The 25,054-nt window shown below is 48.4% G+C and overlaps 1 protein-coding gene and 1 long non-coding RNA gene across 2 annotated transcripts in view; one reads left to right on the top strand and one right to left on the bottom strand.

The window, feature by feature from the left end:
• LOC142786499 (uncharacterized) overlaps window positions 1-19,865 on the bottom strand; it is a 43,335-nt gene extending 23,470 nt beyond the window's left edge. Inside the window, exon 1 of the long non-coding RNA XR_012889080.1 lies at window positions 19,731-19,865. This is a non-coding gene — a long non-coding RNA (uncharacterized LOC142786499). The remainder of the gene's footprint in view (window positions 1-19,730) is intronic.
• Window positions 1-25,054, top strand: part of LOC142786498 (rho GTPase-activating protein 45-like) — a 192,512-nt gene that overhangs the window by 19,093 nt on the left and 148,365 nt on the right. The gene's annotated exons all lie outside the window — the stretch shown is intronic.

Below are 25,054 nucleotides of genomic sequence, written 5' to 3' on the forward strand. Positions count from 1 at the left end.
AAAATGCTTGAGGCTCGTGCGCTCAGATTCGGGTGCACATTAAAGAACTCCGGGTGGTCGAAATTTCGGGAGCCCTCCACTACGGCGTCTCTCGTATGGTGATTTCGGGTGGTTAAGCCCCTATTATTATTACTAGTTTGTGAACCGGTGGTGAGTGAAGCAATCAACAATGAACATTTTGCTGTAGTAAACAAAAGCGCAGGCTCCGTCTTTCTCCCCAGGTTTCGCGTTTTTCTCATTGCGTAATGCTTTCTCCTATTAAATGCGAAGCACTTCTTGACGAACTTCGGCGACCTTGAGCGTATCTATCTATCCATCTAGTCGCTTACGTTTGGGTGATCCCGTGGCCACCCACTTAACTTGGCGTGAATCAAAGTTAGCAAAGGGTTTTACGAATATGACGCGCTGGTCAAAACACGAATAACGTAACAATTTCGTCGTGTACGTCGTCAAACACTCCCCGCCAGACAGTGGCACATACGCACGAACGGGTATGTGTCGCTGTAACGCCGGTATGTGCCACAGTGGATTGACACTTAGTATCTACCCACGAACGATGAGAACACAAATATATGCAATTTTAACGCGTGAGCAGTACCCGACATCGGTACTATAGCGTCGACCCAACGAAGGCATAGAATAAATCTCCGTGTTAGGAAAAACCTCACATAGGCAGCGTTGGCCTCCCGACGAATGCAAATAATAAACTAGAGGGTCTCTGCAGGGATCCAACCCAATAATTCTGCGTGGCAGTCAAGCATTTTACCACAGAGCTATGTCAGGTCTCGGAACTACTTTTTAAATATAGACGCTGATCTTCGTGAAGCATCAGTGGTGGTTGCAGTGCTGCCTACCCAATTTTATAAACATACATATGTATCACTTTGATACAGCCGTCATGTCGGGTTAACGTCAACCGTGGTTAGTTGCCATGCGCTGAAGCTGATTTATTTAGCAGTGTCCGGGGCCAGCATCTTCGCGAGCATCAGCACTTCATGTCAGCTTCTGGTGTTGCTAAAGCGCACGTTCCAGTTGACATCGTTGCGCAAGTGCAAACAACTGGTTATATGAGCATCTGCAACTCTTCAACATATGTCTGTGCGTGCAACATTTGCACATATTTAGCCTATTTAGCCTCAATTCATGGCGTGTCGCTCAATAAAAAAAATTTCAACACGGTTACCTTCCCTCCGCATGCTTCGCATATTGTCGATTCCCAGGTACTTGGGATCTGTCGATTTTTTTTTTTTTTTTGAGTGCAAACTGCCCAGCCATGGTCAGATCAAGCCGTGTATACACAAGTGCTTCTCGGTTTGACCGAAATGGGTGGGGATAAGTATTTGCAGTGGGGCTGAGCCCACTCGTTTACACGTGTTATTTGTGGCACCTCGAGGCGACTTGTCCGCCGTCCTGTTCCCCGGGGTGACGAAGTTCCGTCGCAATGCTGACAAAGCCCTCGAGATTATGGGCGAGGAGGATATCGCCGCACCGAGTGCGGCTCTTCGCTCCCAGTCTCCAGCGAAGCCTTTCGCGCGTCTGAATGGTGCATGTGAATGGGTGCCGCAAGCAGATTATCTGGGATTAGCCTCTAAGTTTTTCTCTCCCTCTTGTTTCTTTTTTGAGAAGCTGTTTCTACACATTATGTCGGCTGTCAAAGCACCATTTTATAACGAGAATAAAAATGATACCGTAATTTAGGCGGTATAGTAATAATAATATCTGTGGTTTTACGTCCCAAAACCACATTACGACGATGAAGGGCGCCGTATGGGAGGGCTCCGCAAATTTAGAGCAACTGGTGTTCTTTTGGCGCGTACTGATATCGCACACTACACGGGTCGCGATAGTCTCTCTTCTCCACCGAAAAGCGACCGGCACCGCTGGGATCGAACCGGGACAATCGGGTCAGCAGCTGAGCACCTTAACCGCTATACGCCACCGCGGCAGAATGACTGAGGACCCGTTTATTGAAGGAAAAAAAAAAACGTCAGGCGTGAAGCGTTCCCACGAAAAATTGTCGTTCTTTGTTATGCAGCACATATCATCAGTGAGGCCGGCTGGTCAGTGGTTTAGTGTGCTCTTGCTAACTAAACGATTCGTGAATTCGGTCACCGTATTCACAAAACGTTTCACGAAGTGTCCTTCCCCATTGGCTGGCTGCCTTCGATAATGAAATGTGTTTTGTCATGATTGGCTGACAATTTCTCTCTTAACTACACAACAGTTTTTAACGTCAGGACCCCCCCTCGTATTCTTATTTTTATTTTTAATGCGAGTCCAGGAAACCGCAAGATAACTGGGATCTCACTGATTTACTGATAGCGGTAGGAAGAAACACTTTCGACGGTGAGCGGTGTTCTCCATTGGCGAGCCGGCATCAATAAGAATATGTCGAGCACCTGTATTGTTTAAAGCTTTCTTTTAAGAAAATTTTTTTGCGCGAAGTGTTGTGGATTCAGGTCTGCCTGAAAAACCGAAAATCATATGCGAGGGAACAACTAGGCCCAGTATGCTAGTGTCCCGGGACACTAATATGATCTCTTATTCACAAAAGGTCCCAGTTTCACCACAAGGGTGAATTAATTAATACTTTAGTGACAAATTGGAAGGTCATGTACGAAGGAAGGCTATCAGCTTCCTCTAGCGTGGGACCAGACGTCACTGAAGTTCTGAACTACATGAAGGTGTGAGTAACAGCGAGTGAAGTGGACTTCGTTCTACCTATCGCTTAAGCGCAAACTGTACGATGATAAAAGAGCACATACAATGCCATATAACTGTCTGTTGATCCTTGTCAAGGTAAAGAGCGCGTGGCAGACCCTGCTGGTCAAAGTGTGCTGTTCGCACGGAAACAACATAGCAGCACTTCCACCTCCGCTCACTTCTCGCTCTAGCATGGGCCTTTAGGGCTTGTCAACGCGCTAGCCGCACAGCCGCAACATACGTGCCGGGAGACCTGCCGCACCCAAACGGAGGATGAAATAACGTCGCCGATTCGCTCATTTGCCCTCCGCCTGGTTGCGGCACGTGTCCCGGCACGTGCGTTGCGGCTGGATGCGTAGCACATGGACAGGGTCTCACGCGCTACCTGCCCAACCACAACGACACCTGCCGCATTTGCGGGTGGCAAATGAGTGAATCGGTGAGGGCCGTTCCATGCGCTTTCCGCACAGCCGCAACGCACAAGCCGGTATCCCTACCGCACGCAAGCGGGGGACAAATAATCCAATTGGCGACGCTGAGGAGGGTGAAAGAGCGTCGCCAACCGGCTTATTTGTCCCCAGCTTGGGTGCGGTAGGGGTCCCGGCACGTGCGTTGCGGCTGTGTGGGAAGCGCGTGGAATGGCCCGACCCTCTTTCACCCACCGCTTAGGTGCGGCAGGGGTCCCGGCATGGGCGTTGCGGCTGGGCGGGAAGCGCGTGAAATGGCCCTGACCCTCTTTCACCCTCCGCTTGGGTGCGGCAGGGGTCCCGGCACGTGCGTTGCGGCTGTGCGGGAAGCGCGTGGAATGGCCCTGACCCTCTTTCACCCTCCGCTTGGGTGCGGCAGGGGTCCCGGCATGGGCGTTGTGGCTGGGCGGGAAGCGCGTGAAATGGCCCTGACCCTCTTTCACCCTCCGCTTGGGTGCGGCAGGGGTCCCGGCACGTGCGTTGCGGCTGTGCGGGAAGCGCGTGGAATGGCCCTGACCCTCTTTCACCCTCCGCTTGGGTGCGGCAGGGGTCCCGGCATGGGCGTTGTGGCTGTGCGGGAAGCGCGTGGAATGGCCCTGACTCTCTTTCACCCTCCGTTTGGGTGCGGCAGGGGTCCCGGCACGTGCGTTGCGGCTGTGCATGAAGCGCGTGGAATGGCCCTGACCTTCTTTCCCCCTCCGCCTGGGTGCCGCAGGTGTCCCGGCATGGGCGTTGCGGCTGTGTGTGTAACGCGTTGACATGACGGCCGCTGGCGCAACGGAGATGTCCGGTGCGTTTCCTCCCCGTTTGAGCAGCGATCGTCGGCTGCTCTCTAACGCTTTGACCCGCACACAGAACACATATTCTCAGGGGGACGTTATAGACACTTGTGCTTTATGTGAACCTCACGGCGACACCGACGTCTACGGCAATGGCTAGAAAGTGCTTGTAATGCCCATATAAACGCTATCGCAATAATGGCCACGTGTAAAGCCAAATGGGATAAATACAGCCGAATTGATAGGCACACGCATTGCATCGGGAATCCATCTGGCACCGTTACACTTTGATCATCTTAAATAGCATCTGGTAATCCGATGTGACAATGTTGGAAAGCAATTCCACAGAATTACTTCGTATGAAGACTGCTGTGTCTATTTCTATGCTCGCTATGGAATAACTTTGCCATGTGAACAACACGTTAAGGGCCGCAGAATTAGAGGCCAAAAGAATGAAAAGAAAAGAAAGAAATGAACGGAATTTGAGGCGCAGTCTTACGATACAAGAATAGAAGGGCGGGGCTCGAAGAGCAAGTAATTTTCCCGACATTCTGTACTCACAATGAAGTGAACTAATCGAGCATGACCAGCTTACGTAATGCTCAGGAGAGTTAACTCTAGGCCTATTTACAAAAGCAGAGCGATTGGCACCGAATTTCAGTTGTAGACGGCGGTGAACTACTGGCTGGCTCAACCACGAAATTAAGAAATTTGATGACACGAGTCGCCTAACACGAGGCAGACGTAATTGTAGACGCCTGTACGCGAAGTATATTTCTTTTTTTGGCGACCACGGTCATAGAAATTGGACGACGAATCCGGCCCTAATATAAACGTTCGTTCGAGCACGGTGTGCAACCTCCACGAACTCATTCGCGACGCGCAGCAAGAAGAAGCTCGTCGTATGATGTCACGCGAAGGTATACACCCAAGGTCAAGCAGTGTCTGCTGCGGCGCAGTACACAGTATACATCCATGCGTGTATGCTTTTATATATATATATATATATATATATATATATATATATATATATATATATATATATATATATATATATATATACATATATATATATATATATATATATATTGCTACATGCATGTATACTGATATTCTAGGGAGCGACGCGCGTGTGTGCCTGACGAGGAAGACGAAGGGTTGTCTCCGCTCGATCGCTGATGAACCGGGCACGCCATTACCGCTGGTTTGGAATATATCTAATCCCCAGCCTCGTCGTTACGGCGTCTCTTCTTTTCCGTAACAATATATATATATATATATATATATATATATATATATATATATATATATATATATATATATATATATATATATGTGTGTGTGTGTGTGTGTGTGTGTGTGTGTGTGTGTGTGTGTGTGTGTGTGTGTGTGTGTGTGTGTGTGTGTGTGTGTGTGTTTGTGCGCGAGCGTGTGTTATTGTGTGTCCACGTGCGTGTGTTCTTCGTGGCGTGTGCTTGTATATGTTTGTGTCTGTGTTTGCGTGCGTGTGTACACTTCCCAAATGACTCTCGGCAAAACCACGCTTGCACGCAACTTCATCCCTCGCCACTGCCGTTTTTGGGTCGTCGCGGATAAATTGGATTTCGCGAGAGATGTGCCCCCCTGATTGCGGACCCGATGTGCCGCTCGCGCTTTTTGCGCTCGACGAGCGCAGGTTGTAGCATGCGTTCTTCGTTTTTTCTTTATTTTTCTTACCGTGTGAGGTCGAGAGGTTATAGCCGCACGAGTTTTTCTCGGAGCGATTGAGTTAGTGATCCGCTCTGACACTCTCAATAAAAGCGAGGACGCGGCTGAAATCCCGCGCTCTCATTATAGTCGCCACAGTCGGGCGCGCTCCTCGGACGCTTTCAGGGTTCGTATAATCCCTCTCTTATAGATTTGCCTTCCGACAGGCACCGCCGTCGTGTCACCTGACGCCGTCTCCGATTAAAGCACGTAAACAAGCGCGCCGCAGTGACAAACAAAGGGACCGCGCGCGTTGCATGTCGTTGGGCGCATGCACTGCATGTATCTAGTTTGGTGAGAAGAGCGTATAGAGTGTCATTGATAAGAAAAAAACAATATACCTTCTATTAATGGTGACGCCAAAGGTTACTGACGGCTCGCGTGCACTCGGGCGTGCCTTCTGTATTTTCATGTATTTTAATTCGCACGCCCCCCCCCCCCCTCCAAAGCTAGTGTATTTCGACCCTTGTGTCCAGTTCGTCAACGGCGTTCGTATTTTTTTTTTTTAGTCCGTTCCTCACATTCTCGCGCGAAGTACGGCAACTCGTAAAATGATCGAAACGTATAGTATCAAGAATAATAATGATATTAATGATATCTGGGGTCGAACGTCCGAAAACCGCGATTCACGTGGAGGGTTGGGCGCAGCGGAAAATTCCGTAAATTTCGACCACTTGGTGTTCGTTAACGTGCGCCCACATCGCACTGTAGACGAGCTCATCTTCGGAATGCCACGGCCGCGGTTGGGATCGAATTCGCGACCGTCGGTTCAGCATGCGAAGCGCTGTATGCCCGGTCAACCACCACGGCAGACCGCATTGGAGCCCGTTTAGACATCACTGATACCAGTCCAGTGTAAAAATTGCGTGTGGCCTCGTGTATTTCGATTCCCTGTTCTCGTGTAACTAATCTAACCTTGAGTTGTGTTAGTCCACTCAAGACGGAACATCTAGGATTGAAGTGAGGAGAAATTGGTTGAATGATATGTGGGGTTCAACGTCCCAAAACCACCATATGATTATGAGAGACACCGTAGTGTAGGGCTCCGGAAATTTCGACCGCCTGGGGTTCTTTAACGTGCTCACAAATCTGAGCACACGGGCCTAAAGCGTTTCCGCCTCCTTCGGAAATGCAGAATGAGGAAACAAAAAACGATGAACAACCTGCGTCGCTGGCACTGTAATTTTTCAATGAGACCAGTTCCGGAGCGACTTTCCGTTGGGTAGTCGTTCTAAAATGCAGAGCGTGCAAATACTAACGAAACAAGTAAGTCACGATACCAAAACCGCCGGCTGACAACTGTAAGAGTCTCACAAACGGCTGAAAAAGAAAGGGTATCAAAAGTTGTCCGCGCATGCCAACAAAATAGGCGAAAATGTCAATTGGAGAAGCTGAAGCTCTGTACGTCAATTGATTGATGTGTGGGTTTAACGTGCCAAAACCGCCATTTTATTATGAGAGACGCCGTATATGGTGGATAGCTTCTGAAATTTCGACCGCCTGGAGTTCTGTAACGTGCACCCAAATCTGAGCGCACGGGCCTAAAGCATTTCCGCCTCCATCAGAAATGTAGCTGCCGCAGAACTTATTAGACCTGATATTTATTAATCATATTTATATGCTATGCCTCAATTATTATAATCGGCCAAGCTGTGCAACCATGTTCGGAGTTAACATATTTTCTTGACGTTCGGTGAGAGTACCCACTGCAACGCGAGGATAATCTGTATACATCTAGAAGTTGAGTGAATCATTGAGTAAACGATTCAGTAAATGTATGGGGGCATACTGGGAGAAACCATTAGACGATTTAGGAATATTTCGATAATGTCAGCTTGATCAGTGATTGCTTGATTCAGCCCAGCCGCCATGATGTGCTTGTTACTACATCACGTTTTTTTTTTTTTACTTTTGCTTATTACGTACTGCAGACGCTTAGGTCCAACCAGGTGGGCAGTTTCAATAGGACATACTTAGTACAAAAAGTTACGCCACAAATTGTTCGGAGTTGGTGTGAGATACAGTCAAATTAAATGGAAAAGGCGACATGGAAAACTATTTCGTAGGTGATGTGTATAACGGGCGCAATGAAGAAAAAAAATCCATATCAATACTACGTAAAGTTTTGCGATCACTGTAGGAATAAGTACAACAACAAATACAAAATCACAACCCGATCATTTCCACTGTTCTGAACAAAAAATAATAAGTACATATCCATACAATAAAAACAATACACGGAAGAAAAAGAACGCACACACTGCAATAAAGAAAGAAATGAAACTTGAATTGGTGAGGCAATGATACGGTATTTGTCATGCTATACACTACGTTCCCTTTTTTTTTTTTGCTAAAATAGGTACTTGAGTTTGTTCATAATCAGGACAGATTTACCTGCGCTTTTTTTTTTTTCAACTCAACGATGAATCGAACACTGACAACCACCACAATGTATAAATGCAGCCTCACACATTGCGCGTCTTCGGTAGAGTGCAAGTTCATTTTAAACCACTGTCTTCGCCCTTCTTTTGCGTTATGAGGTAGACATTTAACGACCACCTCCCGGCCTCCTCATCACATTCTTCGCTGCTCGCGTTCTCAATGAAGACGGAGCGCGCTCGCCAGTAAGTGTTCGCACCCACGCTATATGGCTCTCGGAGTCGAGCGGAGGCGAGGTGACGTCGACTTCGCCTCCGTACATTGCCCCTTGACGCCCCCCATATTCTGGGCGTCCCTCAGACGGTGGGTGTGCATACGCGTGGAAGTGCTACCCCAATGATGCGATTCGCGAAATGACTGTGGGATGACACAGACTCCCGCGTCCTCGGAACAGTATTTACCAGGAGGTCGACGTCGACTACCGAATGGCTCGCGCTGACGTCGCAGAAAGGGCCACGTCGGAGAACCAGTAGAGTGGAACTTGGTGGTGCCGCGTTTGTGTTATCGGCACGTCGCACGCCGGTTCCTTCGTTTTCGTGCATAGGGGGAAAGCAACGATCTAGCGACGTCGTTATAATACTGAAGCATGCAGGTGAATTGCTGCGTGATCATACTGCTTTGGCGTCAACTAAGCCGCCGTGTTAAGGCCATGTTGTGCGTGCGTGACGTCACGTTTAAAGCGTGACGTCATGTGATCAGTCAATGTAGCCGTCGTTAGGGTTAAAATTTGTGGGAAGGAGGGTTGCAGCCCCCTCTCAGAAATCCTTCAATTTTGCGTGCTCTCGTGTGTAAAACACACACACACACACGCACACACACACGCACGCACGCACACACGCACACACACACACACACACTAAAAGCGTTGCTGATCCTCGCCTTTTGATGGAGGCGGAACTCGAGTGATCTAAGAGTTTCGCCCTAAACGTATCGTTCAAGTTGTAAAGCTGTTGTTTGAGATGTTTTACAGCGAAAGTTGTGATGAGATCACAACATGGTTCACGTGCGGTGCCGTAGTTGTTCGCCGCCGCCAGTGTCCGTAACCACTATTGCACGAACTAAGAAAGAAAACTCAGTAGACAAAAAACACCAACGACACAATGGGATTCGATCCCGGGTCCGTTGCGTGTGAGCCCAGTATTCTACCACTGAAGCCATGCCGCAGCTTGGAACTCGTTTCTAAACTGGCCTCATGCAGGCTCGATGTCGGGAAAGGAATCGCATTAATATGAGTGATAAAGCGTTTTAGAACATCAAAGGAACAGCCAGGGGTATGCCAATTGCGTAAAGAGTAGGTCGTCCAATGATCCAACCCATTAGAAAACCTGTTCTTGATCACTTATTAACTGCGGCACATACCCTCTTGAGACATTATTCTTCAGGCATAATAACTGTGTAGCGGATACCAGGCTTCTCCGATGAATGACGATGGATAGCATAGTGAATGCTGGCCAACTACGCAAAAATTATGATTCGCGTTCCGCAGGATCAAAATAAGGTTATTTTCCTTCCTTTCCAATATGTGGCGTAGTAGTACCAAGCAAGTGTACTTGTAGCAGCTAACCAAAAAGTGATTATAAAAGGCTCTGAAAGGCCGCTCTTCCAGCTTTTGCTGTGATTGTGTTGCGCGTTCTGCGCAAGCCTGGCATTTCTTTTTATATGCTGAAATTTTCTTTCACCGAAACTGCGACATGATATTTATTTATTTATTTATTTATTTATTTATTTATTTATTTATTTATATGTTTATATGCAGCGTGCGGGACTCCGCTTCAGTGTTGGCCGTCCAGGGTTCAGTGTACACTACAATATGCACTTCACTCTAAGCTCACGAATCCCCCCCCCCTTTATTTGTTACTTATTTATATTTTTTTTTCTCATTCTGCCCTCATCGAAACGCGGCCGTCAGTCACCGTAGCTGTGGAAAGTATTCTAGAGCGACGAGGTAATGAACAACAATGAATAGTTATTGAGTACGAAGGCTTTAACTGCACCTCTCGCGTGCTGTAATCCTTTAATTTTTTTTCTACCGTTTTAAAAGTGATGCTTTGTTAGCCGTCATGCATTGTCGTCCTCGTAGCGGAGTCGCTTTTGGCTCCCATAGATATTCAGTTTACGCGAAAAATACCAAATAAACTTTATTGATTTATTGATCCACTAAGCTAGAAGAATAAATAAATAAATAAATAAATAAATAAATAAATAAATAAATAAATAAATAAATAAATAAATAAATAAATAAATAATAGAGAGAGCGTTCAGCCAAGCTGATTTGTCCAACATACGAACACTTGTGAGTTAATGCTCCCTTCAGTAATTGCCATTGCTTGGGCTTTTTTTTTTTCAGCTATGGGCGCATCTGCGCTGGCGCCATTGGTGTTCGTTTTTCTTGGGGGGGGGGGGGGGGGAGGGTACAATAGAGGGCGCCCCTCGCCTTTGCATTCCGTGCTGGTCGTATACATAAGGGCCACGTGAGGAGGGGAAGAGTGCTGCGAGGAATCGTCCGGGCCTCTTTCCTCCCCCGCTTCTCGTAGCACCGCGGTGCGCCTAGAATACTAAAATGCACAAACACTTGCAACACAAAAATAACAACAAGCAAACAGGCAGTGTCATTAAGTAAGCGAAGTAAAGCAACCTCGTTTTACTAATAAATACTAATAAAGACGCACAGAGGTGGTCTTGAAAGTATTTGAAGGACCGCAATGCGAACGTCGGTTGCCGAAAAAGCTGCGACTCCTCGCTTCGGACGAAAGTATGCGCGGCGGCGATATTGATCTATGCGGCCGCAGATTGGATGACTATTTCGTCGCAGCAGCTGTGGCTGCTAATTTCTTAATCGATTCGAAACAGGTCCAGAATAGTACGGGGTCAAATTTTCTTTTCGTACAGCTGGTCGTTTTTCTGCTGCTATAGCCTTTTGCGCCTACCAGTACTTGTTACGTTCCGAGGTGGGACGAAACGCAGGCTACGAATTCACTGCAGATTTCTCTCATGAAAAGTGTATGAGTGTTTGTTGAAGTTTGTTTGTTGAAGTTTGTTGTTTGTTAATTGATTGGTAGGTAGGTAGGTAGGTAGGTAGGTAGGTAGGTAGGTAGGTAGGTAGGTAGGTAGGTAGGTAGGTAGGTAGGTAGGTAGGTAGGTAGGTAGGTAGGTAGGTAGGTAGGTAGGTAGGTAGGTAGGTAGGTAGGTAGGTAGGTAGGTAGGTAGGTAGGTAGGTAGGTAGGTAGGTAGGTAGGTAGGTAGGTGAACGGACGGACGGACAGGCAGGCAGGCAGGCAGGTCATCTATCAACCTTGAACTAAGTGAACTGAATCCTCTCACCCTTTCAGCGTCATGGAATGGTGGTGAGAGTGAATATACATATATGACAGGTGTTCAAAAGGAAACCGCACTTTTTTCAATAGCACTTTTACTATTTGTGGTACAACCTTTTAAGTATTCCCCCTTGAAAAAACTCTGCTCTACTAGCAATACACGGTTGCCAACGTTCCTTGCATTTTTGCAAAGCCTCCTGAAACGCACTTTTTATAATGGCCCGCGGGTCTATTCTCGCATTGTCATGCATACCCTCTGTGGTTTGAACATGACGTTCCTTCAATGTTGTTTCATGTTCAAGATAAAAGAAATAGAAAGAAATTTCATGGCATTATCCTTCGCTATGATACCCACTGTTAGTTTAAATAATGTGGTTAACGTTTTAGAGTAATTTCTACTCTACTATGGGAGAGCATAAAGCCGCCCCATGGGCCTCGCACTTCAATGCTGCTACGCAGCGGCAGCATGAGGCAGTTGAAAACGCTACGGCTTGTGTAAAAAGAAAGTTGTTAACGATTTAGCGTACTCGGTACTTTATTATGGGAGGGCTGAAAGCCGTCCCTTGGGCTCAGCTCGACACCACCCTCCGTGCGAGACTTCTCAAACAATCTAACGATAATTCATTCGGATCATAGCACGAGCCCTCGATGCAGTCATCATCTGCTGTGGTGGAAGGTCATTCAGGCTTTGGACCATCTCCCACCGTCATTGCACCGTGTTCAAAACGCTTGTGCCACTATTCGAAGGTCGCAGGTTCGGTACCAGCACCAGGGCAAGTTATCTTTTCATCCCCGTTTCTTCCATCACCTCTACATTACAATTATTTCTAAAACGAAATCCCCTATACTTTCCTTTGCATGATCGTCTGTTAGATCTCAATAGCATTGTGTGACCCATACAGATTTTACCGCACGTTCGCTGAGCAACTGAAGTCTCTCTCAAAGGTTTCACAAGTTTGTGGCAGAACTTCACACATACACACACCTTGTTCTTCCAGCTATCATTGTCACACTGGTTCTGCTCCAAAGAACAGCTTCTCCATGTGCTGACGTTAACGGCTGTAGCTAGCGAACTATAGTTCAGAGCTAATATCGCAAATGACAGTTCATTGTTTAAGTTTTCATAGCACAACTTTATATCACACTCCTCCCTCGTTTCGTCGTGTCACTTTCCGTGTGCAAAACAACTCCTAGTGCCCTCTGGAGTCTACAGGGCAGTTGAAGTAGTAACATTTATGAATTAGTTCTTCAACCACCCCTGACAGCACCAGGGGTTTTGTGACCTGAGAATACGCATTTCGAACATATTTGCAATGAATTCCCCGTAATATAAACACTCTTTACAAACGTGACAACTGATGGCGCAGCTGCTTGCACCTAATGTGCCAGTTATCACGCAGTCACAAAAGACGGTGGACTGAGCTGTTCGTAGGACTTGTGACATGCCACTACAAGCGGCTCAGTATGTCAAACGCGTCTACACATGTTTATAAACATTAAATAGCTCTATATAGTCTTCAGGGGAGCCTCCCATTGCGGCAACCCCGCCGTGGTGGTCTAATGGCTGAGGTACTCGGCTGCTGACCCGCAGGTCGCGGGTTCGAATCCCGGCTGCGGCGGATGCATTTCCGATGGAGGCGGAAATGTTGTAGGCCAGTGTACTCAGATTTGGGTGCACGTTAAAGAACCCCAGGTGGTCGAAATTTCCGGAGCCCTCCACTAAGGCGCCTCTCATAATAGTATGGTGGTTTTGGGATGTTGGACCCCACATATCAATCAATAAAATTCCGTTGCGACAATGCCCGAGCAGCAGGGTGCTTGGGAGGTGTGACGAGAGTGCACCCATCAGCTTCGCTATTCACCCACCTTCACAAAGTGAAAAGGTTTCAAACTTTCACTTCGCGCTCGCGTGCCTCTCTTATGCCTAGTTCACACTGAAACATCCGCTTTCTACAGCGACCGAAATTCCCCTGCCGCCGAAACACAGCGTCGTTCGCACTGGACGCGCCCCGCGCCGCCGAATATTCCGTCTACTACGGGGCGAACGCGGGATGGATGCGCTGTCACCCGGTTGTTGTCGCGGCTCGCAAACGCTACTACGCTATCCAGTGGTGTCTACTTCGACGATTCTCGTACGCAAGAAGCAAGAAAAGACAGTAATGCTTACTTTGCTGGCAAGTGGCTGTCTTGTAATGTACGAAGAGCAGAAAAACCACCGACGCCAGCGGCGTTGGTCGGTTCGTTTTGCTCTGCAAGACCGCGAAAAGCTCGGTCACGCCACCAGCAACCTCGGTCACCTCTTTCACGAAATACGGAGGCGAAGCAGGCACAGAGTAGGTTAAACTCCCGTTGGTTTCAAGATTCAGTTACGTGCACTGCAGCATAACAAGTGAGTAGGGCTTGGCCGCCATTTTTTCAAAATTCCTTGACTAGCGCTCTTAATGGTCCGCGATGACCGATTCAGGGCAGACGCCGCAAAAATCGGTCCGAGAGCGATCGGCGCGGAGAGGGCCCTTTCGGCGGATCTCGCCGCCGCCGAACCGGATTCGGAGCACTTTCGGCGGCCGGAATGCTCAGTGTGAACGCGGCCTAAATCTTCATTCCTCAACCTCCCTCTCTCTCTGTCACAAGTTGCCGTGGCAGGGCACCGAATGCCTGTCGGGCGTTTAGCGTAAACGCTCGCATGGGTGTTTCGCGCGTATCGGACACGTACGCGGATAACCCTTCCATTGCACACGTTCATGGCATAAGGCCACTCCCCGCGTGACGACTCGCTGTCGAACTCCTTTCGCTGACGCAAATGGATCGGCTGTTATTGCAAGCGAGCCTATATCGAGAGTCATGTAACACAGGCGCGCACGCCTTTGGAGAAGCCGCGACGGGGTGTATACTTGCGCATATACGCCCTTATCGTCGTTCCGCAAACAATCGTTTCGTTTTATCTCGCTTCCCTGTTTGTATACCTAATAATACGCTGGTCTATATGGGGTGAGAGCTATAAACTACCATCCGTAAATGCCTGCTATTGCTGGCACACTCTGGACCCTCGCGCGCGCGTATTTTCGTCTCTCTCTCTCTTTCTGTGTGTGTGTGTGTGTGTGTGTGTGTGTGTGTGTGTGTGTGTGTGTGTGTGTGTGTGTGTGTGTGTGTGTGTGTGTGTGTGTGTGTGTGTGTGTGTGTGTGTGTGTGTGTGTGTGTGTGTGTGTGTGTGTGTGTGTGTGTGTGTGTGTGTGTGTGTGTGTGTGTGTGTGTGTGTGTGTGTGTGTGTGTGTGTGTGTGTGTGTGTGTGTGTGTGTGTGTGTGTGTGTGTGTGTGTGTGTGTGTGTGTGTGTGTGTGTGTGTGTGTGTGTGTGAGGAATTGTGCGTGCGCGCGTGTACGAAGACTTGTGTGTATTTTATAAGACGTTCATGTGAAAGTTTCGAGGAAGAGAAACCCGCCGAGCACTCATTCGCTGTATAAAAACACTAAAGCGGTCCCTTGCGTGACGGCCATTACAACAACCATCAACACCACGTCCACATGTGCCGATATCACCGCCGGGACCATGTCTTTTTGAGCGCGAAGGTTCCTCGGGTGAAGACGCGCCGCCGTAGTAAAAACCACGTGCTCGCGGCGTATGACATAGCCACAGCGTCGACGGAACCACATGGCCTGGGCGGCAATAAACGCCGCGAGGTCGCGCTGTTCGTATTTCATTCGAAACCCGCTCGCTCGCCAGGATGTGACTCAAAGAAAGCAAACGTTGCGCACGTGTTAACGGCTGGCGCGATATTATCTCGAAAACAGCGGCCGGGTGGCCACTTCCGCTCGTCCTTTCAAACGAAGCTCTCTCTGGTCGTGCACGCTCGTTTGCCATCACTCTATGTGGGCACTGAGCCGTGTCCGGAACTAGGAGACAGAAATGAGTGCCTTGTTCATTTTCCAGGAATCACTATATGTATATGACTCCATGCGTGGTATTTCGTTAGTGTAGGTCCCGACCAATTTTTAGGTACTATAGTCTTTCTTGGTATACTTCAAGGAGGTTTCAAAAAATGCTGTAGTGGAAATTCTTGCCCACAAGTGAAACCGTGCCAACCGTAATATGGCGGCTGCGGCAGCCATCTTACTAGAGGCATGATGAGCTGTTGACGTTCGGCGATTGAGAAGGAGCGTTTTTGTCGCACGCCCAACCAGTTTAACGTGGCAACCTTTCAGGGTCAGATTGTGCTCATAATGCGTCCTTCTGTTACTATGGTTCTCTTTAGTAAGCCTCGAACTTCAAAATTTAATTGGACATTAAGTCACCGATACTAGTTTCTGTGGATTATTTCTTCAGAAACAACTATCTTTTAATTTTTAATTAACGTATCATTTATACCAACAAATTAAAGCCACTTGATCTTTTAGTGGGCACAAACCAGAAAATAGCATGTTTCTGAGATCTTTGGAGGGCAAAAGGAGGCCCTCCAAAGATCACTACTGCTGGCAAAAAAATTGCGGGCGCTTCCACTCCGGCATTTTTTTTAGACCTGCTTGGTATACTTTGACGCAAAAAGTTTGGTATGTCTGTCTCTCTCTCTCTCTCTCTCTCGACTTGTCTGTTTGTCAACCGATGCGGCTTCTGCCTTTGCATTTTACACTGTCTTTAATTTCAAAGTTCAACCACATTTGCAGCGCTCACCGCTATTGCTCTGGTTTCTGCGTGCATATCTGTGCGTAGTATCGATTAAAAAGGAAATTTCGCGCATATCCGAGACAGAACATCAACACGTCAATATAATATGGCGTGTTTCTTTATACTACAAAAGTCATGCGTAAGTAATTCTAAGGAACGTAGCGTTTGTTACGCTAAGCTGACAATGCAACGCTATGCACGTAAAGGCGGGTGTTTCCTGCGCTCTCCTAAAACGATACGGTGGTGGCACCCACGGAGAAACGTGGCGACTACCCGCTGCGGCAATCAAATAAAAGCTCTATTGGCTCTCTCTAGACGGAAGACTATCTTCATCCGACGACTTTCGCAGTGAAACGTGAATATACGGGGTCAGTGTGTGTGTGTGTTTTTAATGCTAAGCATTTCTTAGCGAACCTCGGCGACTTTGAGCGTATCTATCTATCTATCTATCTATCTATCTATCTATCTATCTATCTATCTATCTATCTATCTATCTATCTATCTATCTATCTATCTATCTATCTATCCGCCTACGACTCTTTGCTCTCCTGTCCGTTTCAATAATGCTAACGATACCAAATTTGGTATGGCGTAACATGACTGTATGAAGAACATATTGGATTAGTCATAACATGAAAATCATGACATGTATGTCCTGAATGTCAGGATTGACATTTCATGGTTCTGCATCTCTTGCGGGGATTTCGTTCACATGGCATGTTGCAAAACTGGTATGGTAATGCATGATTGCATGGCGAACACAAGCGACAGACGCTAACATGTAAATAATGACATGCGTCTCATGTAGCTACATGACTACATGCCACGCTCATGATGCGCTCGCGGTTGTTTCGCTAGCGTCACATATACCGAATTTGGTATTACAGTGCGTGAATGGATGACGAAGGTATGTGACTGATGCAAACATGATAATCATGAGATGCGTGTCATGTGAGAACGTGACTACATGGCACAGTCAAGGCGCCAATACCTTTATACGTGACGTGGTGCGCGTGCTCGCCGGCGTTCATTTCGTCGCGTCACGCCGGCTTTGCCATTCCAGGCGCCGGTCCTGCCATATAATCGCAGGGGCGCGCCGCGCTGCGTTGCTTTGACGCTTGCGCGTTTCAGCGCGTCCGGCGTCCCTCCGTCACGAAAAGATGGAAACGCAGTGTTGTCTGGGTAACGCATCTGTGCAAAATGCAGCATGTCGCATTTCGCGCCGATTGCCGTCGGGCCGCGCTGACGGTTGCTGATCGCGCTTGGCGTCAGACTACATAGAGTGCTCACGTATCGCTAACGTAGCGTCGCTGTGTCCAGTGTACGCGCACGTCAACCCTACATTGGAGTACATTGAGCCCTTCATGATGCGCTCCTGGCCGTTACAATGCGCGTAAAAGAGACCTACTGCGCATGTGCCAGGAGGCGTGCCAGGTGCATTCCGGTCGTACCCCGTGGTACCCGTGGCTCGCGCACCTCGAGTCACACTGCTCTCCTTGGACGCGTCTTCGGCGCCGGGGCGTTTGCCAGTGTGGTATATAGCCATGGAGAAGGATAGCGAAATCGCTGCTCAGCGCCGCAGAAGAGCGAAGAAGCTCAACTCATCAAATGGCGATGTAGTTACTTGGCAATTAGCGGTTGAGCGTAGGAAGAATGAAAAGAAGAAGGCTGAACGTGTGGTGGAGACACCGGAGCAAAAGGACGAAAGTCTATAGGTAGCGGCGCCGCCAGGACGCTGATTGACTGACTAAACGGTGAAACTTAGCGAAAGCACCAGTGCTTGTCGGACCTTCGAGACGGGCTTCGTAAACAATCCGTTGGGATATGTGTGCGACTTTTGTGAGAAAGTGGTGCGGCACATCAAGAGTTTTGACGCCGGTAATTAATGCAATGCGTGAAACTAGTGCCATGCAAGTTTAACGGTGTCCTCCCATATTACACTGCGTGTATCCTGACGTAGCTGAGGTAAGCTATGCACAGCTAAATTTTTCTCATGCTGGACCTCCTTCTTTACAACAAACTGCTGCAATATATAATCAAAATAAACACTGAGTAAATAAAAACTATGCGATGAAAACACGCATTCTGTTGCTAAAGATGCATTTCTTCAAAATATATTGTTCACTTTTCGTTCACTTTTGGTGTTGTGCCTGTTGTTGGTTTTGACGATTTCTTTTTATCGCGGCTGAGAGTATTCGGATGTTCGAGGCACATTTGTGTCATCAGTTCCGGCGTCGTCGTGCTGGTGCCACTATCTACGGGGCATGCGCCAGGAGTGGAAGGGGCACTTAGCGCATCCACCAATCTGGCATAGCGGGCAACTCACTAGTTCATTTTGAATATATTACATCAAGTAACGAGTTGGTTCACTGCATCCCGCTCTCAACATTAATGTCATTTGTACGTACGATGCAGCTTCGATAGCGTCTGAAATCTCTGCGAAACCTGGTGTCGTATTTTTGGCGACGGTACGGGCTTTGACGGGAAAGGTGAGGCCACGTAATTCCAAATTCGCTTTAATGGCGAAAAAGCAAGCTTATTCCTCAGCGATGTTCAAGCGTAGGTGCCAGTCACTCTGATTAAGAGCGGATGCTGATACTTTCTACAACGCTACTTGGAGACCTGTGCTATCAAGCAGCATGGAGAAAACGTCTCCAAGTTGGCCAGTGTAAAGAAGAGTGCATTGAGAATCGATCGGGGCATAGCTGCAGCTCATTGTAACGCTCAACTCTTTATCCCATCTCGCGCTGTTATCGCAAGGCGGCCAGTATGGATGTATTCACCTATGTTTTACGCGATTTCATTTTATCGTACATTCAAGGCTTAAGCATTACACATTGTTGTGGATATACCGAAGCAAACAATCTTTTATAACGAGGCACTGGTGCGAAAAATGTTTTATGACGCACCAATACATATGCAACACACCGATACAAAAAATAAATTCATCAAACCCCGAAGCATCATTAGCTCAGAAGGTGATGATGGAGGTAAATGCGAGAAAAAGTACGAAGAAACAACGAAAACACATTAAAAATATTTGTCGCCTATCTACGTTCTTCGCTGGCAAAGGTCGTCGATCTTCTGGCTGGAGAGAGAGAGAGAGAATAAAACGTTGACGTTCTGCGCGAGAAGATCAGTTAGTAAACGCTGCCTTAGATATGGACACCATATAGCAGTAGTTAGAAGAAATAGTTTTTCTAGCGTGCAAAGTTACTGGTAGGTGGTGGCACCGTGTACTTTTAGTGAAGCGTAGGAAACACCCTCTTTTTCGTTCATAGTGTCGCGTCGTCAGCGCAGCTCAATAAGCACTGCGGTCTTTAGAATTAAGTATACATGTGTTTTAAAAATAAAGTAACACACTACATAATGCTCACGTGTTGACGACACGCCCAAATAGGCGTAATGTTTGGTCTTTGAAAATGTTCACTAGTATGAGCGCAACCAGAAGATCAATAAGGAACGTTGCTTAAGGAGGAGTTGAAATTTCGCTCTGGTGGCTGAACAGAGCGACAGAGAAGAACAAAAAAGTCACAACTTTGCCGCAAAGGTGAAGCAATGAGCGCGATAGCAATAAATTGGAAGGTCGTGCACAGATTGGCAAGCAGATCGAAACGTACTCACAGATACAGATAAACGCGAATGGGCGTCTCAGTTATTTCGCTGTCACTGAAAAGCGCGTCCTTTTCGCAAAGTGGAGGCTGTGCACCAATTGCAGGGACCTTTGTGCGCCCCCCCGTAACTACAACGCAATCGTTCCAGTGCAAGCCCAACGCCAGCCGAGACGTATGATCTTCCCTATATACCGAGAGATGAGGGCGCGCGAGAGATCGTGCACACCCCTCCTCCCCGCGGGTCAAAGTACCCGCCGTGCGCTGATTGCGCCATCTTGCTGATAATGCTAAAACACAATAGCCCCCCCCCCCACGATATGCCCGCCAACGGCGGTAATCTGTAGATATAAAAAGCTTGCCGTTTGAACGTTAAAGAGGCACTGCTCGGAGGCTCAGTGATTAACGCCTCGCATTCACGACGTGGAGGTCCCACGTTCGATGCCGCGCGCCGTAGTCTTTTTCGTGGATTTTTTTTTCTTACTTGCGTTTTCACATATATAGATATGTATACATATACGGTACATGACAACGACGCCGGCGGTGAAATCCAGCCGAGAGTGTCCATATAATTCCTATCGCAATAAAAAGGCCGACAAATACACAGCAGCCATAGTTGATGTTTCTTGGGTGCGGACGGCTTTCTGCCCTCCCATAGTGGAGTACGAAGTACTCTTAATTGTTAAATACTTGAAGCACCTTAAGCCGTGGGTCGTGCGTCTGCGATGGATATAGTAGTAGTAGTCGTTATCGTAGTAGTAGTAGGTTGCTACCTCAAGTTTAGTTCTTGGAATGTTCGCTGGATGGCGGTACTTGTATATGATGAATATATTGTTACGTGAGTAACGAGACAAAGTATTGCGAATATATTCGAAAAATATATTTGCAAGAGCGGTTGCAGCACTGGCCAGTCTGGCTCCGAGCTCGAGCAGCCAGCGAGCCTCCTCTTCTTCGTCGGGCGCACACGCGCATTCGCACTATGGTTTGTGGCAGCCTACAGGTAGCATATAACCCCCGTCGGCAAAGGCGCCGTCTCGGCGCATCTAGATGTCAAGATCATTGGGCGAGTGGTACTGCTTCAGGCGTGCGACGTGTACGATGTCGCTGGCCCTAGGGGTGGATGAAGACGGCGAGGCAGCAGGAGTGATTTCATAAGTGACGGGAGTCACCTCACGAAGCACTCTGTAGGGCCCTGTGTACCGAGAGAGCAGCTTGTCAGACAGGCCAACGTGCCTGGTCGGAGACCACAGCAGAACCAACGAACCGGGCGAAAAGTGCACATCGCGGTGTCGTTGGTCGTACCGACGCCGTTGGTTTGCTTGGGAGGTCAGAAGGCGAGCACGAGCGGTTTCGCGTGCGTGGGCGGCCCGGCTGATGGCGTCCAGAGCATATTGTGAAGTTGGAGCTGCTGGTAACGGAATCGTCGTATCGAGGGGTAATGTGGGTTCGCGGCCGAACAGCAAGAAAAAAGGGGAGTAACCAGCCGTGTCGTGGCGCGAAGAATTGTAGGCAAATGTCACGTATGGTAAAGCGATGTCCCAGTCAGAGTGATCTGAGGAAACGTACTTTGCAAGCATGTCAGTTAGGGTTCGGTTCAGGCGTTCTGTGAGGCCATTTGTTTGCGGATGGTACGACGTAGTGAGCTTGTGGCGTGTTGCACAAGAGCGTAGAATGTCCGCTATGACTTTCGATAGAAATGTGCGGCCTCGGTCCGTGAGCAGCTGGCGTGGAGCACCATGTTGCAAGATCACGTCGTGTAGAAGAAAATCGGCGACGTCAGTGGCGCAACTTGTTGGAAGGGCGCGTGTGATTGCGTAGCGTGTGGCGTAGTCTGTGGCCACAGCTATCCACCTGTTGCCAGCAGAAGACAGAGGAAAAGGGCCGAGTAAGTCCAAGCCGACGCGAAAGAAAGGTTCAGTAGAAATATCGAGTGGTTGAAGGCGCCCAGCCGGAAGCGTCGATGGTGTTTTGCGGCGCTGACATTCCTCACACGCCGCGACGTATCTTCTGACGGACCGTGCCAGACCTGGCCAATAGAAGCGACGGCGAATCCGGTCGTATGTGCGGGACACACCCAGGTGACCGGCAGTAGGAACGTCATGAAGTTCGTGGAGTACAGCCAAGCGGAGGTGTTTGGGTATGGCAAGCAGCAGAGATGGGCCGTCTGGATGGAAGTTATGCCGGTATAATGTGCCATTCTGGAGTACGAACGAGCGATAGGATCGGTTCGATGGGGAGGAGTCGAGGCGCTCAATGATAGCTCGTAGGGCTGCATCACGGCGTTGCTCGTCGGCTATGTGGTTCAGTTGAGAAACGGAGCACACGCAGGCGTCGTTGTCAGGTATGGTGGCCGATGGGTCAACTGGATAGCGAGAAAGGCAATCGGCGTCCTGGTGCAGGCGTCCAGACTTGTATATCACAGAAAAGGTGTATTCTTGCAGTCGCAGAGCCCAGCGACCAAGTCGACCTGTAGGATCTCTTAAGGATGAAAGCCAGCAGAGCGCGTGGTGGTCGGTGACGACGGAAAAGTGAGTGCCATATAAATATGGACGGAATTTTGAGACCGCCCAGACAAGAGCAAGGCATTCTCGCTCTGTGATCGAATAGTTACGCTCTGCAGGTGTAAGGAGGCGGCTAGCATACGCGATAACGCGGTCGTGTCCCTGTTGGCATTGGGCGAGAACGGCTCCGATACCGTGACCACTGGCATCAGTTCGGACCTCAGTTCGGGCAGATGGGTCAAAGTGGGCGAGGATAGGGGGCGTCGTCAAAAGTGTTATGAGGTGAGAGAAGGCGGCAGCTTGAGTGGACCCCCACGAAAATGGAACGCCTTTCTTCAAAAGATCGGTAAGTGGTTGGGCGATTGCCGCAAAATCTTTCACGAACCGCCTAAAGTAGGAGCAAAGTCCCACAAAGCTCCGGACATCTTTGGCGGATTGGGGTACTGGGAAATTCGTGACGGCACGAATTTTCTCAGGGTCCGGTCTCACACCAGAAGCATCGACAAGGTGGCCCAGCACGGTAATCTGTCGGCGGCCGAAGTGACACTTCGAGGAGTTCAACTGGAGGCCGGCTTTGCGGAAGACGTCGAGAATGGCCGACAGACGCTCAAGGTGGGTCTCAAACGTAGGTGCAAATACGAGGACGTCGTCTAGGTAACACAGGCATGTTGACCATTTGAACCCGTGTAGCAGAGAGTCCATCATACGTTCGAACGTGGCGGGGGCATTGCATAGGCCGAAGGGCATAACCTTGAATTGGTATAGGCCATCTGGAGTGATGAAGGCGGTCTTTTCTTGGTCTTTCTCGTCTACGGCAATCTGCCAATAACCAGAACGAAGGTCGATGGATGAAAAGTAGCGTGCGCCGTGGAGACAATCGAGGGCGTCATCAATACGTGGTAAAGGATACACGTCCTTTTTGGTGATTCGATTTAGATGCCGGTAATCGATGCAAAAACGCCATGTGTTGTCCTTCTTTTTAACCAGGACGACGGGTGACGCCCATGGGCTTGATGAGGGCTCAATAATGCCTTTAGTTAACATCTTATTCACTTCAGCTTGAATAATCTGGCGCTCCGACGCGGACACGCGATACGGTCGACGGTGAATGGGAGCAGCATCACCGGTGTTGATGCGGTGCTTTACAAGAGAAGTTTGGCCGAGTGGGCGGTCGTCAAGGTCGAAGATGTCACGGTAGGAAGCTAGAAGGCGTGCGAGAGCGGCTGATTGCGCTGGGGGAAGGTCAGGGTCGATCATGGGACGTATTGACATGTCGAGGCATGTGGCATCGAGTGGGCGACAAGGAAAATTGGGGCATGCGTCGGCTGCGAAAGTGGTGACGTGATCATCGGCTAAGGACCGCAACGTGGCAATTAGGATGCCTTCAGGGAGGACTTGCTTTGTGAAGCCGAAATTTATGACGGGTAGACGGGTCCGGTTGGAGGCTACAGTTACGATGCAGTGAGGGACGGTGAATATTATGAAAAGATGCGAGATGGCGATACGATACTTGTAGGGTTCACTAGATGGACGGATGCTGGGATTTTTCGGTACACCGAAATTTGGTGGAAGTGTCCCAAGGAAGACGGTCGTCTCTAAAATGTTACTTATAGCAACTATTCTCGAAGTCTTTCTTGGTCTGTTATATCTGCTATGAAGGCAGGAAGCAACATGATTCTGCTCTCTAGGAGTCCCGGATCTGGACGCACAGATTCGCTCTGTAAACCGGTGTGCCAATGCCCTGGCCCTGCGTGGTCCGAACACATACGCGCAATAGGATGTGTGTTTAGGTCCTTTACGGCCCAGGGTCCGTAAAAGACCAAAACTCACTCGCCCAGTACAGTTTTTCCTTCCTTCCTTCCTTCCTTCCTTCCTTCCTTCCTTCCTTCATTCCTTCTTTCCTTCCTTCTCTCCCTCCCTCCCGAAAAAAAGTGAATACTGGTAAACAAAACTCATAGAAAAGAGATATGCGAGCATTATGTCGACGGCCAAAGCGCAACCACACACATTGATGATGAAAAACAGAATAAAATAATGTGAAAAAAAAATCGGCAAATCCCATGCACGTACCTTGGGAATCGATTTTATGCCGAGCATGCACATGCAAGCTGACTGTATTGTAATTTTTTATTGAGCGAAACGTTCCGTAGTGGCGCTTAAGATATGTACAAATGCACGCACAGACATACGATAAGCAGCCGCATATGTTTTATATCACTATTTGTTTACAGTTGCGTAACGATGCCAACAGCAACGTGGATATTAGCAAGACCAGAAGCGGTAAGCTGATATAACGCGCTGCTGCTCGCGAGGATCGTAGCCCTAGATGCTGCTACATATATAAACTTAGGCGAATCACACCTCAACACAATTCATTTTAGCCCGACGTGACGGCTGTATCGTAGGAGTATATATGTAATGTTTATAATATTTTCATTTATAGTTGTTTATAAACGAACATTATGGTCTATTTGAAATATAGCTTTGAGACCTGGCTTGGCTGTGTGGTAGAATGCTTGATTGCCACGCAGAATGCTAGGGTTCGACTCCTGCAGGGACAATGACATTTATTCTTTGCGTTCGTCTGGTCAACGCTGCCGACGTCCGCTTTTTCATAACGATCAAGCGTTACAATTTTTCATTTGTGTTCCCGCCTTTCCTCGGTATAGATAAAAACTGTCAAAACACCTGTGGCACATACCCGCATACCAGTGGTATGTCCCACTGTCTGGCTGAAAGTGTTTGACGTCGTAAGCGACAGCATTTTGACATTATTCATGTCATTACAGTGAGTCTTATTTGTCAAACCATTTTACCCTCCCATACTAATTTTGGC

Source organism: Rhipicephalus microplus, unplaced genomic scaffold (genome assembly GCF_043290135.1).
Source record: "Rhipicephalus microplus isolate Deutch F79 unplaced genomic scaffold, USDA_Rmic scaffold_24, whole genome shotgun sequence".
Lineage (NCBI taxonomy): Eukaryota > Metazoa > Arthropoda > Arachnida > Ixodida > Ixodidae > Rhipicephalus > Rhipicephalus microplus.